The sequence below is a fragment of the Silene latifolia genome, chromosome 1 (assembly GCF_048544455.1).
Source record: "Silene latifolia isolate original U9 population chromosome 1, ASM4854445v1, whole genome shotgun sequence".
Taxonomy (NCBI): domain Eukaryota; kingdom Viridiplantae; phylum Streptophyta; class Magnoliopsida; order Caryophyllales; family Caryophyllaceae; genus Silene; species Silene latifolia.
In genome coordinates, this window is record NC_133526.1 from 20689396 (window position 1) to 20704581 (window position 15186).

Genomic DNA, 15186 nt, shown 5'->3' on the forward strand with positions numbered 1-15186 from the left:
TTTTGGGTTGTCAAGTGTGAGTTGTGTTTGTTTCTAAGGCTATAGAACTTGTCTTTGTTGTTTAGGTTTGGGATTTGAGAGCCTTGGGGAGTGTAGTGAGACATGTCTTGGGATACTAGTGCTTAGTACTTGACTTTAAATGGATGGAATTGAATGGTGGAATATTTGAGGAACCCTTTCTGGGAATTTATAGTTTGGTATTCAGATCTTTGATTGAGGACTTTACTATTTTAGGAAACCCATGGTTGACACTAGTTGGATATGAGTATAGCTTTGTTGGAACTTTGACCTTGATCTTGTGGAAGTTGTTTGTGGATGTTTGAGAATTTGGAGTGGTGAAATCACACTTATAGTGGAGTACCTTGTTTCAGGGAATAGATTAGGATGAAGTAACATGAGTGTTTTGAGGAAATCCTTGGGAGTGTTGTAGTCATAAGATTTGTTGTTAGGAAGTTTCGGGACCATTTGGATGATGTTGTTGTTTCAGATTGAGTACCTGGCGTTTCCTTTGGCAAATGTAGTGGCCGATGCTTTGAGTAGGAAGACTAGTCACTCTTTGAGCACTATCCGTGTGTTACCTGATGAACTTACCACGGAATTTCAAAAGTTAGGGATAAACCTTGTTGGGAAGGGCTTTGACTATCTTAGTGCCTTGAGTGCAGAACCCGACTTTTACCGTGAGATCCGTACGTGCCTACCTGAGGATGCTACTTTCAAGTCCATTCAAGCAAAAATCCAACTTGGGCAAGCTAAGGATTGTGTGGTGGATAGTGATGGATACCTTCGTTACCAAGGTAGGATGTATGTTCCGAGAGTAGCCGAGTTGAAGAAGAAGATCCTTGATGAAGCTCACCTTTCTCCTTACTCTATTCATCCTGGTGGTGACAAGATGTATAAAGACTTGAGATTACAGTTTTGGTGGCCTAGGATGAAGATTGATGTCCTAGAGTATGTTAGCAAGTGTCTTACCTGTCAGAAAGTGAAGATTGAGCATCAGAAACCCGGAGGTTTGCTACAACCTTTGGATGTTCCCCTTTGGAAATGGGAGTCCATCTCTATGGACTTTGTGATGGCTTTACCTAAGACTGCTAGCGGAAAAGATGCGGTTTGGGTGGTTGTAGATCGTTTGACCATATGTGCTAGGTTTATACCTATCAAGGAGACATGGAAATTAGATGTCCTAGCTGGTGCCTACGTGAAAGAGATAGTACGCTACCATGGAGTGTCTAAGGATATAGTTTCAGATCGTGACCCTAGATTCTGTTCCCGTTTCTGGACTGCTTTGCAAGAAGCCATGGGTAGTAAGCTACTGATGAGTACTGCTTTTCATGCCGCTACAGATGAGCAGACTGAGAGGACTATCCAAACTTTAGAGGACCTCCTCCGTGCTTGTGCTTTAGACTTCCACACTTCTTGGGAGAAATGTTTACCTCTTGTCGAATTCTCCTACAACAATAGCTATCATTCCTCTATCAAGATGTCACCTTATGAAGCTTTGTACGGTAGGAAGTGCCGTAGTCCTGTTTGTTGGGATCAAGTCCAAGATGCTCATGTGTTGGGACCCGATTTGGTGACTGAGACCATCAATCAGGTTCAGATCATTCGAGAGCGTATGAAAACCGCTCAAGACCGACATAACTCTTATGCCGATGTCCGTCGTCGATCACTTACCTTTGAGGTTGATGATCGAGTGTTCCTTAAGGTATCACCTATGAAAGGGGTGAAACGGTTTGGTGTGAAAGGAAAGCTGAGTCCCAAATACATTGGACCTTTCCGTGTGCTTGAGAAGATTGGCCCCGTTGCTTACCGTTTAGAGTTGCCCCCGAATTTGAGCAAGGTTCATAATGTCTTCCATGTATCTCAGTTGAGGAAGTACATTAGTAATCCGAGCCATGTTATTCAAGAAGAAACCCCAGATTTGGAACCCAACTTGGCTTTGGAAGAAAGGCCGATCCGAATCCTCGAAAGGGCAAACAAGCAACTTAGAAACAAAGTGGTGCCCCCAGTTCGTATACTTTGGCGTTGTGGAAATGTCGAAGAAGAAACTTGGGAGCCTGAATCCTCTATGTTAGCTAAATATCCCGAACTTTTCTCGTGAGGTAATCTTCTTTCCTTTATCTAATTCTTGTGAGTTTTAGCTATCCTTTCGAGTGTTCCTCTCCTTCTCTTAAATACTCTCCGCGTTAGTAGTCCTTGCTTAGTTGTTTAAAAGTCGTAGTTAGAGTTTGGTCATAGCTAGTGGAGTTATTATCCTTTTTATAGAGTTTCGAACTAAAAATTTTTGAAAATGTTTTACTGTTTTCCACTGGTTTTAACGTCAATTAGTGTAAAGCTCGTTATTGGAGACGTCCGATAATTGGTTTTCTCATTTGTTGGTGTAAAAATATATATTTTTGTGTCTTTGATTTGGAATGTTGATGTTCTTGAACGGCCGACGAGAATATTCCGTTCCATTGAAAAGACACTTATATTTCATACGTTCATATTTCGAAGATTTTGTTTACTTGATTTTAAAGAGATAGACCTACATATAAACAATGTTCCTTCTTCTAAGTTTCGGGGACGAAACTTCCTAAAAGGAGGGATGATTGTAACACCCCGTAAACTCGAAGACCTTTACTATATTTTAAAAGTAATATTTTAATCTATTTTAATTTAATATTAATTTATTTGAAATAAAATCTATTTGATAAAATATAATCTTATTTTATTTTGAAGAAATGTAATTATTTTTGATAGTTTAGAAATGTTTAAAAGTGATTTAAACTATATTTAAACCTTTTCCTTTGATAAAATAGATTTCGGATAAAAGTCGTAAAATCGGGATTTTCCCATTTCTTACGGTCGTTGGGTAAACGAGTTTGGATATTGGGCATATGAGTACTTAATCTTTTAGTAAAATCGTGTTTAAGAACTTTAATTTTCTCGGAAATCGCGTTCGAATAATATTTCTAATTTCTGTCGAAACGAACCAAAACGTAAACAATTGAAACTCACCCAAACACCCTACCCAAAACCATGCACCCTCCATCCTCCATGGGTCTCCTCTTCATCTTTCATTTCCTCAATTCTCATTCTATCACTTCCTTCTCTCAAACACCAAATTCCTGTCAAAATAACCTCTTTACAATCCCTAAATCCACCATAACTTCTTCATTTCTCCACCAAATCGCATAAAAGTTATATATTCGGAATCCTCTCTTCAATCTTCATCTACTAGTAAGCTTTATTTTCATTTCCCCCAAATTTTGTTTAAGACACCTTTTTTAGGGTTTCGAATTTAAGCTTAATAATTGTGTTTTTGTTGTTCTTATAGGTGAAGAATTTGAAGATGAGTTAGGTGACTCATATGTTGTTGAAGATGAAGAGTAATTTTGGGTTTTAGAAGCTTTTTCAAGTTATTACTTGTCTCTTTGCTAACTTAAGGTAACTATTCCGAGTTACTCGACGAATTAATGTCACATTAGTTGTTGTATTCGTTGTTTGTTATTGTTTGTTGTTGTTGTTGTTGTTGTTGTTGTTGTTGTTGTTGTTTGTTGTTGTTTGAGACGATCTTGTTGATAAATGAATGAATGGAGTAAGATGAGTATGCTTATGTTTAATTTATGTTAACCATTTGTATATTATTGTTTAGAACAAATTTGGATGAGGAATTATGTGTTGTGACAAGTCCGCGTGTTGGCTGGAACGCGTCAGTACCAGACCGAGACGTTTTCCAATGTTTCCAAAAATATGACAGATTGAACGGCATCGAAAAATTAGGTGGTTTAGCCACTTGAATCACTCAATTCGGAGTCCGTATGAGTAAATGGCGTCGTTTTATCGATAAAATTTATAGAAAAGTTTACCCTTGTGTGAAAGCAGTGAAAACAGGCACTGTTCACAGACCCGTGGTACTGTTCACAGCAGTGAAACAGACCCGTGACAGGCCGCGGCAGGCCCGTGCTTGACCCGGGGTTGGTCCGTGACTTTGGGATCGGGTTTTGGGGTCTAATGTTGAATGTTTGAGTTCTTTGGAGTATGTAATTAAGCATGGTAGTACTTTTAGCATGTGATTAGTTTTATTATGCTAAAATTATGTTGAATTAGCCATTTTTGTAAATTAAAATAAAGTCTTTAGTTTGATAGCATTCACATGTTAAGAATTGAAATTTAGCATGAGAATGACATTGTGATAATTGGTTGAGTTAGGCCAAAATGAGTAATTTTATTATGATAGAATATTGTTGAGATAATCATTTTATAAGTTGGTTATTTTTAATTATGTTGAAATTATTCACATGATAGAAATTAGAATGATGCATGAGAAAGATATTGTAATGAATATTATGATTTGGGCCAAAAATAGGCCAAGACTCTGAGCTGGGCCAGATTGACCGAACGAGTTTAATCAAACTAGGTTTAAACCGGTCAGCCTCGATTTGACCAATGACCCGTCGCGGGACTAGGGTCGAGGGTTTGTCTTTGAGGTTAGTTTGGTTGTTATTGGATGTTTTATGTTTATGCCTTGATATTTGTAATTATCATTTCACATGTTGGTTGTTGGATGCTTTGGATGCCTTATGCTTGAGTCTTATTGCCTCTTTGCCATTTTAGCTTGTTCTCATGGATTATGGTACTGTTGGTTAGCTGGAATTTGGATTATTATCGATATTGGAGATATTGTTGGATTGTCAGCTGAATATGCTCTTGCGTAGTCTTTCATATGCTAGGGTGTGTATGATCTTTTGTGTGTGCAAGTTTGGACTCTTTGCCCCTCTTATGATTAATTGGGTGTCCTACTTGTCTTGTGTGGAGTGGGTTAAAGTATTCAAGCTGGGACTAGGTCCTAGGTGAGTATTTCGGTCTTCGTCATAGATAGGCTATTATAGTCTTTGACGAGTATATGTTCACCGCTTAATAGCCTTTGTGTCTTAGCTTGGTGGGCTTATATCCAAGTTAGGGCATGACCTCCTGACGTACTCTTAGAAGTATGTGGTCAGCTTAAGTACTAGCCAACCCTTTGGTGGACTCCTTAGGTGTACTCATGTGTGTGATCATGGGTCTTGGATGCGGTATTTTCCGCATGTCGCTAGGTCTGCGCAGGTTTAGGACTAGGGTGTTTACCTTACCTCGTGGTATAGACTCGAGTTACAGAGTGACTATTGACTGTCCTAAGAACTTATGCCTGTCTCTAGATATATTGTCCTTTCTTGTTTGATGATTCTATGAATCATAGAAGGTGAGATGCAAGCCGGCTATGGTTGATAGAGTTTGGATTCCTGGATGTTATGTGATTCATATGATAGTGTAGTATGAGTCGGTCTAGTATTCACATGCTAGGACTATGTGTTGTTATATTGTTGTTCACATGATAAGCACGATTGTCTAGCATTTATATGCTAAGGCTATGTGTTATTCGTATTCATATTCTTATGTTTACATGTTATATTAATTATGACATTTCGTGGCTGGGAGAACTCGGAGTTACTCCCCACTGACTGTGTCTTTCGTATTTGTATAAAATGCGATTGACAGGTAGGTGATGCATATATGGGTACATGGACGAGCTAGCGAGCAAAGTAACCGTGGGACCTAGATTGGCTTTATTTTATTGTGACCCTTGAACACTTTTTATGTCATATACTTTTTAGGGACATATGTCTCCCTTTTTCATACTTGGGTTGTATAACTTTATTTCGCGACTTTAGCGATGTTTTATTTATGAGGTTTATTTTGGACCTTGCATGTTTGACACCTTCCCATTTGGATATTTTTATAACAGGTTCAGGTTAAAAATTACAGGTTTTTACCCAAATGAACCTATTACAAACATATCCATGCAGTTTTTATCTAGAATTATGTGTTTACTTTTCCGCAATAAATGAGGGTGTCACAGCTGCGGAGGACAGACCCAAGATAGGGAGGGGACCACGCCGTGTGGGAGAGAGGATGGCTGAGACCCAGCCACAGCCGGCACCACCACCAAAGCACCCATTTCCTAGCTATCCCTTCCTTGGTACCCCAGAGACGCGTGCGAGCTACCTGGCAGAGAGAGTGTCCTCTACCTTGACGCTCCGGAACATGCACGAGATGGCATATACTCAGGTTATTGGGACCGAGGGACCGCATCCAGTGTGGTGGAGGGGATTTGGTGACTACAGCGGGGTTTTCCACTCCTACGGGGTGGACATGTCTACGTGGGGAGCACCACAGTCTTATCCTTACGGCGGTTTGACCCCATGGTACGTGAGTCCAGAGGTTGGAGCAGAGGATAATGCAGGTCTTGGGACTTCAGGAGCTGGCACTTCAGGTGGTGACGGAGCTGAGGATGAGGTCATGGATGAGCAGCAGCAGCAGGAGTGATACTCCTTTCTTTCTCTTTTGTTTATGATTGTTGGTTGTGTTGGACAGTAGTTTATTTCATTTCGTACTTATCGTATTTGGTTGTATTGGTGGCCATAAGGCCGTACTTGCTTTGCCTAGACTTGTTTGCAGGATTTGGGGCCGGGTTATCATCCCGACTCGCGGTTATGCGATAATATGTATATATATTTTGTGTTATGTTAGGACGTATTTGAAGTAATTTGACATGTGGCCACTCGACCGAGAGCCCCTCACTCGATCGAGCAGCTGCAGGTGTGTCAATTGATGAGCATTCTGATCTCGGGCTACTCGATCGAGTAGGGCCAACTCGATCGAGTACCCTGTACACTCGATCGAGTAGCGCTGTTTCAGGGACCTTTCAAGAATTAGATTGTTTTGATGTTTATATTTTTGCATGTTTCGACATTTGGTATGGTTTTTGAAGGATAGTAACATGTTCGGGTCGACGTATTACTTATAAATGTCATTTTGTGGGAACAAATGTGACACAAAAGCTTCTTTTATTGCATTCTTTTTATATTGTCAACATCTACAGGAGAGCAAAACTTATTTATTATCGAAAAGACTTGTTACTTATTTCGCAGAATTTCCATAACTACATTATATACAATTGACATATGCATGTTTTTATGATTCATGATAATTATCCTTGTAAGGTAGCATTTATATGTATATAAGTCTATGTTGGTCGTGATTAATGGGTAATGTCGACAAGATACAATACGTGTTGGGTAAATGACAAGAATAAGTATTTGTAGTGCGTACAATAATTCTGTGGCGAACTTCGGAGACGAAGTTCCTTTTTAGGGGGGAAGAGTAACGTCGCAAAATAAAAAGGCCGATATTACAATAATTTTGTTGTTTGTTTGTAATGTTTTCTATTGCCTCGGTTATATTTTTAGCATAAAGTTATAATTGTTTTAATCGTTTTGAGGAGAAATCTGTATGTTGGTTATAAAAGTTGAGTAATTTACAACGAAAAGATAGTCATAAAGAGATAAGTATGTCAGGAACGGCAACGAAGTGGTACAGCTTTGAGTCATGCATGGTAATAGGATCGTTGTGTGACATGTTTTGGTATTGGTAGTTGTGTGCTAGTGAAAGTATAGGTTCGTAGTTGCGTGGTTAAAAGTTCGGGGTAGTAGTATAGTCGTTGGTCGTGTTGGTACATGTTGTGAATTTGGTAATTAACGTTGTGGTTTGTAGGAGTTGGTGTATATTGTGTGTCGGACAGTGATGATGATGACATAGTGGGGCAGTGCTTCTTGAGAATAGTGACCTGTGTCGGGAGAACGGTGATGTCAACCTTGGTTTCTTGTCGTGCGGTTGGGGAAGGGTGAGTTGAACTTCGGGGACGAAGTTCTTTTTAAGGGGGGAAGACTGTAATACCCGTCCTTTTAGGGACCCGTTGACCAACGTTGACCAACCTTGGGAGTAGGTAATAGCCCTTAGTGATGCGTGCCAGAGTTACCTTGTGCCATGGTTGCCTTTAGATTTGAGTGGTACTCGATAGAGTAGAGGTTACTCGATCGAGTAGTCTGAGTACTCGATCGAGTAGGGGCCACTCGATCGAGTACGTTAGTTACTCGATCGAGTAGCGTCTTTCCAGCGAGGGTTTATAATCGTGTTTTCTTAAAACCGCAAATCATTTCCGCCTCCTTTCTTCAGACCTAGATGTCGCCTTGTTCCTTCCCCTTCACCAAATACCTTCCATGGGAGCCTTTGAGGATGCTTGTGCCATAGGAGTGACTAGCTTGAGTCGGGTAGCGGTCTCTTTGCCATATTTCTACGTGTAGGTATGTCGTCATCATCATCTTTGTCATTGTGTTTTCATTTAGGGTTAGAATGGTAGTGATAGAGGATTGTATTGTGTGTATAGGTGTTGCTTGATTGATGGGTGTTGCATGTGTGGACGTGGAATCGCTGCGGTCGCTTTAAGGTAGGTTCGCCTACTCAGTTTCTGTTGGTTGTCTAGTGTGTCGGTCGTTGTTATACCTTGTTGTGATCTTGTGGTTGAGTGTTATAGTAATCGGTTGGTGTATACTATTTCGTTGGTTGTTGTTGTGATGCAGCTGTCTGTGATTATTTGTCTCTGGTTCTCGAGGTGCGTCCTCGGCTGAGTGGAGTCACTTGCGGGAGTGGCTTCACGCCCTAGTTTCGCCCTCCGTGGAACCCGCCACGGGAGGGGATGTGCACATTAATGGGATAGGGTTATCGCTCGGTATGATGAGCGGGGCTTAGGTGGGAACGACTGCGGTCCCCCATTGGCAGGGCTGGTCTAGTGGACAGTCGGTGACGGAGATTGATTGGAGTGGGTATGATTGTGTGTGCGTTTGGTTGTGTTTGGTTGTGTTATGTGACGGTTGATTGTTGTGTCTTACCTCAGTTACTGACCTTGTGTGGTTTGTCTTGTTTGTCTTGTGTGTCTGCCGTGATCCCTTATGGTGAGCAGTCCGTCTTAGCAGGTGCTGTCTTGGATGCTAGCTGGAGTCCTGGTTGGGATGAGTCCTCACGAGTAATGACAGAAGTAGTATATAGTCCACGAGTCATATCTTTCATTTAGTACTTCAGCAATAACACTTGTAATATAACTGTAATTGTTCTTTTATCGACTTTTGATGATTACTTACCTCGGGAACCCGAGATGGTGATGCCCTTATATGCTAAGGAAGGTCTGGTTTAGGCTCCTCGGTATATGAGGGTGTTACAATAGGAGACACGGTTCTTTCTTTATTATTTTTCGTTTATTGGAAATGTTTTAATGTATATATGAATATGATATGATACGGTTTTTTAGTAGTTGTATTGGTGGGGTAATATTGGTACGGTGTATACGGTTTCATGACGGTTTTTGTCTCTTAATTTTGAGAAATTGAGAAATAAACGAAAAAAAATTTAGGGACTTGCTAAATCGTGCACACCATTTTACTAAATCCCGCACAAAATTACTGCTCATTCCAGTTTTGACCCTCCCACACATACACGATTAAAAAAAAATCAAAACTAACTTTAATACATCACCCTTGTCTTTCTCTCCCCTCTCTCAATCGACCCCCTCTTCCTCTGCCGCCTCAAACAACGTCACTTTAGTCCTCCATGGAAACACCGTCACCAATTTTGGAGAAAAACTAATTCGGAAAGTCTCCTTTAACGACCTAAACTGTTTCGTTTGCTTTGACAGAAAATAGTTCCTACTAGTACTCCACTAAAACACAGGAACACCGATCAAAATCAAAGCCATTAATGGGATGACATTGGCCGTCGCATTATCAACGAAAACGGAGTTGACTTCAGTGCACAACATCGTCGTTAGAGGTGTAGAGAAGACAACGTCGTATTTGCGGTTTTGACAAATGAGAATTGGGCGTTGAAGAGTGACGACAGATGGGCCATAGGATATGTAATTGGCATAATTATTGTCGTCGATCAGTGGCTAGTGACAGCCTTAGACGCGGCAGAGGAGGGTAGTCTGTTGGCAGAGGAGAGAGAAAGAGAAGGGTAAGGAATTGGGGTTAGGGTTTAATTTTCATTGTGTGTGTGAAGTGAGACTTATGAGAGTGATAAAATTGGAATAAGATAATTTGTGAGGGATTTAGCAAAATGGTGTGTGGGATTTAGCAATTACGAAAATTTAAACTAATCAATCTATTATGTTAAACGGTGAGAACACAGGCACACAACCACCTAACATTTTAGATCTCCCATTCCGCTTGCACTTGGCATTAGATCCCCAATTTTTGATCCCTAAATGATCGATTTCCGCATCCCGAATTGATGAATAGTATTGCCATTCCATCCGTTTATGATCCTATCATTCCGTCCCGTTTGCTAGTTCCCCAATACATCCACCATTTCTCAATTATATCCCCAATATGTCAATCGTTAATGTTCGTCTCCTGCCAGACGAAGTCCTCAATCGTATTGTCATTCCGTCATTTTTTGGTTGTTGTCATTCTTCCCGTTTTGCATTTGGTTTTTTGTGTTCGTCGGCATATTCAATCGATCTGGTGGGTTTTATTCGCATGCATCCCTGTTTTAGCAGGATTTTCCCTGAATGGGTCCGGCTTGATTGAGAAATAAGATGGGTATCTAGCTCTATATGTTTGGAGTATTTATAAATGAATTACAAAGAATAACTATATGAAAAGAATAATGCTTATGCTATTTGAATAAACTGAATACAAATTTGGTAATTGGATGATCGTAAAATAACGAGTAGTGAAGTAATCTTATATTGATGAATGAATTTACAAATGCTAGATCACAATATTTATAGTCATAATCATGAACGTTGTATTGATCTCCAACGTTCTTCTCTTTTGTCGGGGTTGTTGCCGGATTAATAGGGCGCATTCCCTATTAATTCGGTTGACTGGTTCTTCTCCAACTGATTCTTAGCCTTTTCCCCTTTTGCACGTCTAAGTTCATGGATGATGTAGTCCCATAATTAGTCTTGGTCTTCCTTGAGAATAGGACACGGTTATTTGACTTATACAACTCGTATTTCTTGTTTATCATCTTAATCCGACGCTTTAATAATCGCCAAGCTATTCTATATCGACCATCGGCTTCTCTTCCAGGATTTAGTAGCTTGCTTGCCGTAATATTCTTCAACAACTAAATAATAGTTAGATTTGTCCGGTCTTTGTTTTCTTCAATCACCCTTGTAAGGTCGAGGCGGGTTATGGTCGGGCCAGGTTAATCTGGGCCTAACAATTGCCCCTTGACATTTTACCCGTCTTGGATCGGGCCGGGGTGAGATGTCAATTTTACCGGGTTGAATAATAAAGAGACTTACACTTAATCAATGACTCTTAGACTCCTAGTTACCGTTGAACACTATAACGGCTAGGTGATGTCATCTTTGAGAGAGTTTGCAATCCCTAGGGTTTTCATACCGTTATAGATTTTCTATAAATACGGTATTTAGGGCGAGGTTATTTTTCACCAAATTTCCTCCACTTTCTTTGCTAAGTATTCTTCTGAAATTCTCCTCTATTTCCCGAACTTTGTTCGCTAATTTATACTTTCTCAATAATTTCAATTTCATCACAATAAATCGAACATTCGAGAGATATGGGAGCCAAGAAACGTCCCGCATCCCGAGAAAGTCTGCTGTTTTTGTTGAGCTCGAACCCACGGACATCCAAGAGGAAGAGGTGAGGGAAATTGATCCTCCTGCTCGTGCTGTGGCTTTCAAGTATCAGGATTCTGTTTTTACTGCTCTTCAATCTCTGGATTCTTCCTTTCCTGAGGAAAACTTGCTAAAGACAAACTATGACAAGATTCTAAGGGAGAAGAAAATAATTCCTGAATCAACTGAGGTATGGATCCCTGAGTCTTGTCCGGTCAGGGCTAACTGGGTATCACCTGGCTGGTTCTGTATTTTTGAATGGGCGTTCAAAGCAGGCTGTAAGTTACCTTTCACTCTCTTAATGATTGACACCATTCGTGCTATGGAGGTGTCACCTTTTCAGATTATGCCAATGGTTTGGAAACTTCTCCATTCTATTGAAAATTTATGTGCTAAACATAATCTTGTAATTACTATTAATGATATCAAGGCAGTATATCATATGAAAAATCCTGTTGATGGTCGCTTTAATTTGAGAATAAAATCGAAAATGTCTCCATTAATTACTAACCTGGACTCTGGAGATGATAAAAATTGGGCAAAGACTTTCCTGTTTGTCCGGACTGAGACTTTGGGATCAGGCTTTGATTATCTGAGATATCCTCCCTTGGAGAGTGGTAGGTTCCTTGTACTTTTTATTTTGCAATATATATTACATGGAATTACTGGATTTTGATTCTTACCGTGTAACTTTGACGGTTTTGCGGCTCCCGATTGGAGTTGTGATCCTCTTGATGAGGAGGTCATTTTCCGGGATAGAGGCTTTCCTTGCTATTCCCGAGGAGGAGAGGACCTGGCCAGCTAGTTTGGGCGGGAAGTTGTTGCCCCGGTATATGAAGACCAAGTGATCAAGTTAGAGTGCCCAAAGGCAAGCCTAGTTCTCTTTGCTCTTTCTTGTATGTCTTACGTATGCTTTTATGTTGGCCGTTATCTTCCTGTCGTTCTTTGTTTGATACTCACGTATTTTTTATATATTCAGTATTTAGGTCTTCTGCTAGGCTGGCCAGCTTTTCTGCAAAGGATTTGAAGGCTGGGGTGGCTAGGATTGCTGAATAGTCCAAGAGCCAGGAGACTAGTGGAAGTGACAAAACGCTTGATATCCTGGTTTCTGAGGTTCAGCCTCCTCAAGATCCTCCCAGGGTAATGTCACCGGAGATCGTCCAGGCTCAGAAAAGAAAGAGGGAAGATGTTATCCTGGAAGAGGAGGAGGGAGAGAAACAGCCTATCCCGGCTCAACCACTCAGGAGTATAAGGCAAGTGCCAGCTAGGATTGATGACATGGATGATGCCCGGGCACGGATAGATGAGTTTTCTGCAAAGATGAGCGACCAGCTATTGTCTGCTAGTACCCTTGAGTCGTCTACCAGGGTGGTTTCTATTCGACTTCTCTTGTAACAAGGGTGCTGAACTTGCTTCCCAGGCTAGGGAGGTTAGTTGTAAAGGGATATTTTTTAATTGTTCATGTGCTTTTTGTTTTGCCTTGTATTTGGCTGATTGATTTTGTATGTATGTAGGGGTTGGATGCCGGGCTGGCTACTGCTTGTCAGCTTAGAGACGCCTAGGCTAGGGTTTCTAGTTTGGAGGAAAAACTGGATAAACTTAATCGTGACCTGCACACGTCCAGGGGTAATGAAGTGGTACTTCAATCTCAGTTGGGGACAGCTAGGGAGTCAACCAGGGCTGCTATAGTTTGTGAGGTGGCTGCGAAAAATGCTGAGAAGGCTGTCAGGCTGGAGTTGGAGGTGAGAAGCGGGCAATGCGGATCGATTGAGAAAGAATGAGGAGCTTGCTTTGGTGAAAAGGAATTGGTGGAGGCAAGGTTGGTGATCTTTCTCAATACTTCTTCGGGAAAGGCCGGGTTGATGCTATGAGAGATCCGAGAATCGGCCGGGCTAATGGAATCCGGACCGGGATGAGACAGCTTTGGACGCTCGATATCCGATTTGGCCAGTATGGGTCAAGAAGAAGAAGTGGATTCTCCTCCTTCCAAGGCAAAGTCCGGTGATCGGAAATGGTGGATGGTTGTGAGTCGATTCTTGGCTCAAAAATAACTTAGTTTTGTTTTTCTTTTTGGTTTTGGTCTATCCAGGGGGAATGTCCCTGGAATGGATGGTTATTAGGTGTGTGGCAAGGCCAATTATTTTGAATGAATAAATATTTGGTCGATTTTCTTCTTGTGTATTGAAAAGGTGATGTTGACTTCTCTTTGGATCTCGCCGATTATTCGACTAGATCGTGCCGCTTATTGTCTTTGAATCTGCCGTTTAATGTGTTATGGGTGTGATTGTTGCCTGTCTGGAGGGCTTATGTCCCTTGCCTGTCCTGGAGGGCTTATGACCCATTTATGTCATACTGATCCGGGAATAGATTTTCCAGGTTTGTATGTTGAGCTCGATATTATAAGGCTGTTTTGCAACTGAATTTTGGATATCAGTTGGGTATTAGTTAAATGTTGGTGGGGGTAGCCCCCAATCTTTAAGATTTGTTTTAAATAAAATGCAGTATGTAAAAACAAGTATTGAAGATTCTACTTGGTAGAGATATGGGAACATAGATCAAGACTTTGTACGTAATTTTGAGGAAATCATATATTGCATTTATTCACGTAATGGTAAGTATCATACATGTAATTTCATATCAAGCTAGGCAGGAAATGTGAACACGAAATTTATACCGAACCGGAGATTTATTTTATATGTGAAATAATTTTAGGTGTGCAATGTTCCAAGCTCTTGGGATCATCTCGCCTTCCAGGGTTTGTAATCTGTAGGCTCCCTGGCCGACTATTGAGTCAATTAGGTAGGGACCTTCCCAGGTTGGGGCCAATTTGCCAGCATTCTTTTCTTTTGTGTTTTGGAAGACTTTCCTGAGGACAAGGTCTCCTACCCTGAATACCCTGGCTTTGACAGTCTTGTTATAGCTTTTCGCAACTCTTTGCTGGTATGCTGCTAATCTGATGCTGGCTGCATCTCTTAGCTCTTCTGTTAGGTCCAGGCTGTCCTCCATTAGAGGTATATTGCTTGTTATTGTATTCAGGCTGCATCTGGCTGATGGAACGTCCACCTCAGCTGGGATTACTGCTTCACATCCATAGACCAAGGAGTAGGGGGTTTGGCCTGTGGATGTTTTAGGTGTGGTTCTGTCAGCCCAAAGGACCAGGGGGAGTTCTTGACCCATCTGCCTTTTCTTTTTCCACTTTTTCTTTATGCAGCTGATTACCACCTTATTACTGGATTCTGCTTGACCGTTGGCTTTTGGATATCCTGGTGTGGATGTCACCAGATTGATGTTCCATTGAGCACAGAAGGCTGCTGTTCTTTTTCCCACAAATTGCGTGCCATTATCACATACTATTTCAGAGGGGATGCCATATCTACATATGATGTTGTGTTTAATGAATGCTATGACATCCTTCTCCTTGACTTGCCTGTATGATTCAGCTTCTATCCATTTGGAGAAGTAATCAGTCATTGCTAGCATGAAAACCTTTTGTCCGGGCGCTTGAGGTAGTTTTCCTACTATATCCATGCCCCACTTCATAAATGGCCATGGTGCGGATATGGAATGTAGTTCCTCAGATGGCTGATGGATATATGGTCCGTGAATCTGACAAGCTTTGCATTTAGAGCTAAAATCCAGGCAATCGGCTCTCAAGGTAGGCCAATAATAACCTGTTCTGAGTACTT